Source organism: Bactrocera oleae, chromosome 2 (genome assembly GCF_042242935.1).
Source record: "Bactrocera oleae isolate idBacOlea1 chromosome 2, idBacOlea1, whole genome shotgun sequence".
Classification (NCBI taxonomy): domain Eukaryota; kingdom Metazoa; phylum Arthropoda; class Insecta; order Diptera; family Tephritidae; genus Bactrocera; species Bactrocera oleae.
In genome coordinates, this window is record NC_091536.1 from 77,382,014 (window position 1) to 77,387,263 (window position 5,250).

At 38.5% G+C, this 5,250-nt stretch overlaps 1 long non-coding RNA gene across 1 annotated transcript; it reads left to right on the forward strand.

The window, feature by feature from the left end:
• Positions 1 to 2,405: 2,405 nt before the first annotated feature.
• LOC118681938 (uncharacterized) lies at positions 2,406 to 3,301 on the forward strand. The gene is made up of 3 exons (XR_004977654.2): positions 2,406 to 2,627; positions 2,995 to 3,150; positions 3,216 to 3,301. It is a non-coding gene; the product is annotated as an uncharacterized lncRNA (long non-coding RNA).
• Positions 3,302 to 5,250: the final 1,949 nt, after the last annotated feature.

Consider the following 5,250-nt stretch of genomic DNA (forward strand, 5'->3'; position numbering starts at 1 on the left):
ATACTCGTATACACCAATACATGCCACGTAGGAGTACTTGTGTGTGTGTGTGTGTGTTAAGCTCACAAATCAAAATCGAAAACGAAAAGAACAAAACAAAAGTATGCAATGTATGCGGAAGTAAAAGTTCAATGCTCGTTTGTGCTCCACAAGTGATTAGGTCAATAATAACACAAGATTACAACAAAAAACATCAACTTACCCACACACACCATACACATCTACGTATATATATACCAAAGTACACGAAGCATAAATGCGCATAAATAGCATTTCGCAGCAACAAAATGCAATGCAACAAAAACCAAATTCATCCAGGCCAGGCCAAGAGGCCGCGCGACCGAGCTGCCGATCGAACACACAACCAGCCGCGGCGTCGATATGCCAGCGGAATGCCAGCGCCTAACGCTAGAACAGTGTGCAAAATTCAAAACAAAAACTCAACTAACAACAACATCAAATGCATGCAGAGTGACAAACGAAAAAAAAAATAAAAAAATAAATGAAATAAAATAAAATATTTTCGCAACCAAAACGCAGCGCGGCGCGGCGCAATGAGAAAAATGCCTTACAACCAACAACCAACAGCTAAGAGCCAACGGCCGCCAATCGCGTTGCAGCATGTTGCTTGCCAACAGGCTGACTGTCAGTCTAGCATCAAACCAGCTAGCTAGCTAGTTAGCCTTCTAGCCAAGTGGGTAGAGTCAGTCAGTGGCAAGGCAGCGCTGCATGGGTCGCGCGGCAAGCAGTCATGGCCAATATGACTGGCGATTGGTGCAAAATGTGTGCGAGAATGCGGCACAATTTTGCCTCAAGTGCAATGTCATGGTGGCGCGCAACAACAACAGCAGCAAATTGCTAATAATTTATGTTTAAAGATACTCAGCAGTTGCGGCGCTCTGCACATCAGGTCTCACAGCTGTACATGCAGTCGCAGAGTTGCATGTTTAGAACGCGCTTTTGCCGCTCTTAGCACTATAGCATTTATGCGCTCATCTCAGCTTGGCGTAAGCTTTTTCCTACAAAGAGCAGCACTACTTCAGCATCGAAGCTTTTCGCATAACTCTTAACCGCTTAGAACTGTGCGTCGTTAAAGTTGGCGAACAGCTGTAAACACGCTTCCACTCTCGTGTTCTCAGCATCAGCTTGCGCGCAGTGCAGGAAGTTTGCGCGACAACTTCTAAAAATAGCTGCGGCGCGGCGCGCTCACAATTATTAGTATTACATACACTCGCGGAATGACAAGTGCGCGTACGTAGCTATTAGTTTGTAGCGCTCACACGCACGCTTACATAGGCAAATGTGCTCTTTCCATGCGCACATATATGCAACTTGTAGTTATTGTTTTCGTGCGCGTTGCGCATATTTATTAATACAGTGTGAAGTTCAGGGCGATCTTCTAATCAGCTACAACGCACTACAGGCGCGCACCGCTCAAGCGTACTTTCGAATGCAATTGCATTATTATTTGCGTTATTCATGTGCGTTTGTTGTTGTATCGCATCAAGGTTGTAGCGCCGAAGCTTTGTAAGCGTTCTCGCACATAAATCATTGCATTCGGCTGTCGTTTGGCGCGTACGCTGCCGAACAAATAAACGATATGGAGAGAAGATAGTGTTTTTATGCAGTGCGTTAGATTATCGCACTTTTTAATTTTGTTATTGCTTGCTTGCCGTGCATATTTTATTATTGCAGGCCAATACATTTCTGTCGGTTTAATAGCCGGAAGCAGCGCGCTCAGTGCAAGCCGCTGAGACCGCCCGCCTTGTTCCGCTAATTGACGTATGCGGAATAATCGCTAAGGTAATAGTCCGGAACTGTAGTCGGGGAGGCAAGGCAATCCGCAATTCGTTCGCTAATGTGAAATGTCACACATTAGCCGCTAGCGTAAACGCGTTTAATAAACGCTTGTACGAAGGCGCGCAGTGCAATATGCAAGGCAATAATTGAATTGCAAATTCATCTGATTTCTCAAGCATTGGGTGGCGACAAGCGGTCGCGCGCGGCTTGTACTGTAATGTGTGCAATAATAAGTGCAAGTGAATGCATTTGATTGTTCGCAAGCGAAAAACATGCGTTGCATATCAATTTGTGAAATTATGAGTATGAACGCCTGTCAGCAGTTACTTGTCAGCTTGTTGCTAAGCGAAATTTTTGCACATCTGTTTGGGTGTACGTATATATAAATGGGTTTAATTTTTTATACATAAATGCAATTAATTAAATAAGTGCAATAAAAAAATGCACTTTTTTTATATGTTCTCGTTAGTCATGAAAGTGTTTCTCATATGTAAGCGATTACTCGTGTTACGAGGCTAATGGATTTGTTTAGTTGGAGAGGCAGAAAACTAATAGAATAGGCATTGTAGAAATTTTTTCTGGAATCATCATTAATTTGGCGATTTACAGGTTCGATTGTCATATATTCTTCTATTGTTATCTTCTACAAGGCATCAAGTATGATTAACATCAGTCTTTAAAACAAGCATCTGCTAATTAGTTCCAATAAGTAGTGCTTTTTTGGACTGAGAATATAACAGAGAAATGAAGTTCTCATGCGGCTAAAAAATAGCACATATATGGGAGAATCTCAGCCGAAATATTACAAATCGTTGATGTCAACATTGGTAAGTAGTCAAGTGGTTTGGTCTAAACGACAGTGTATAGTCGCAAAATATATATATATACCTCGAGGGTTTGAACTGTCTTACCTTAAGCCAAAAATTTACATCTAAGGAAGATTTGAAGCTTAATTTTTGGGCATCAAAACAAATGATGATCATATAATAAAACACGATGACTCAATATCGTTTATGTATACGGTATGAAAATTTAGTAAAGGAAAAAGAGGTTAGCTAAGATATTTGATCCAGTATTTTTGGTATGGTTGAGTAAAAAGGAAATGATAGAAGTTATACTTTTGAATGCTGTCTGCCTGTCTGCAATTACCACTAGAGACAGAAAACATTCCGCTAATTACTTTATTTCTTTCAGTTACGTAAATGCTACTGTCACAGGAATAGAGTATAACACAGCTTTTTATTGGAATACCAAAACTATAAGGTATAACTCTCTATAGTTTAAAATACGGGTTCGACAGACTTTAAAACTTATTATACTATTAGTTTCGACAGTACAAACATTCTACTGGTGAGACACCGTCCAAAGTATTATATAATGAAATATTGTTAATAAATTATTGCTCACCGTTTTAGGTTGCAATTACTTTATAAGGTCTAATTTTTCATCACACGGAGGAAAGTATGTTCATTTTCGAAAATAAACAGAAATAATTAGAAAGATTAAGAAAATAAAGTTGTATGAATATTTTCAACATTAATGTAGTAGACGAGTATTTTATTCTGAAAACTCTGATGAATTATATGGGTAAGTTTTAAAACAAAATTAAGATATTATGGCAATTTTTCTCCTTTGTATCACCATTTCTCTGTTCGCTATGTTTGAGCTCAGTTCTCTAGTCAAACGATCTACATGTAAAGCAACAACAAAGTTATGTAGTGAATTCAAACGGTCTCACAGTCTCGTCGAGGATACCTCATAAAAGTGTTATTATACATAGATGTCGCACTCGTTCATTTAAACCGCACGTGTAAATCGAATAGATAAAAAAATTGTTCCTAGATTAGTAGAATATTTCTTCGCAAACATGAAAGCGTGAAGTTTGATCTTCATACGTCAATTAGTGTAGGCTTGCCAGCTCTCTATTGACGACGCAAAATGCTTGCTGCCCATTTTTACCATGAAACAAAAAATTAAGCAATGAGTTTGCTTGACATTATGTGTTTCCAAAAAAATCACGGCTGCGGAATCATGAAAATTGTAGCAAAAGTGTTTTGGTAAGTCTGTTTTATCACGAACACAGTTGTCCATCCAACCCTGTTAACTACTGTAATGTCGGAAAAAGTTATGTAAACAACTGTGCTTAAAAATTATTGTGTTGGCATCAAAAAGATAACAGAGAAGCTCATCAGCTTTTACGGATCGACACAACCGTTTTTGGTTAATGTTTTGGGTATGAAGCGTGTCAATGCTAGACTCGTACCAAAAAACCGAAATCTTTTGCAAAAACGACGCCGAGTAGAAGTCGCAAAAGAGTTGCTTGACAATGTAACTGAGCAATCTTAATACATTAAACGCATCACTACTGGCGACGAGATGTGGGTTTATGAATATTACGTCGAAACTGTTCAACAATCTAACGAATGGCGCTTCAAAAACTAGTCGAAACCAAAATAAATCAAAATTCGCTGAAGGCACAGAGAGCTATCCAATCCGAGGATTATAACACATGTATGGAAATTTGTAGTAAACGTTGGCGTGCTTATATTAAATACGTGGAAATGTTTTTTTTTTGTCGATGTATTTCTGCCAGTTGCTTATTCGATTCGACAAACTCCAAGGATCGACAAATTAAAGTTGGATATTATTAAGTTTGAACCGCAAATAGCATGAGAACATGCTGATATTCTTCCATATGACGAACGAATCATAAGCGAATCAAAAAAAAAATACTCTCAAAAAACAGCAAATGAAATTCGCCTGCATATTTCTGGGGAAAATGATAGTGCAGTATCGGTCGATACTGAAAGTAAGAAAAAAGACTCTTTGGGTGGATTTCTTGGAAGCAGCCACAGTTGTCAGAGCGAAATCGTGAAAGACGACTTGAATTCGCCAAGATATGTATATCGTCATTGCACTCCAAAGTAGTGGAAAAGAGTTCTATTTTCGGATTAAGCGAAAATGAATAGACTATCACTAGATGGAAAAACTTACGTTCGGCATCCGTGATGTAAAGAGTTTTACCCTAAATATGGGGTGCTATGTCATGGAGAGTTGTTGAGCCTCTCATATAACAAAAATTTAAGGTTATATGGATCAGCATCAGTATATTTCTATACTAAAATATGTAATGCTTCGATATTCCGAGAATAATATGCCTGTTACTTGGCTGTTTCAGCAACATAACGACCCCAAAAATATGGCGCGGTGAACTTAACGATAATTATATGAAAATATGATTTCTTTATTAGTCTGGCCTTTAGCAGGCCAGACCTGAAACCCATTGAAAATCGGTGGGAGCAATTGAAAACGAAGGTTCGATTGCACAAAGTCGGAAATTTCACCGAACTTTTCGAAAAGGTAAAGATGGAATAGAAATGGAGATGTTGCTTAAAAAATTAATCGCAGTTGTGTAGCAGTTATTCAAAATAATGTTTTTTTCCCAAATAT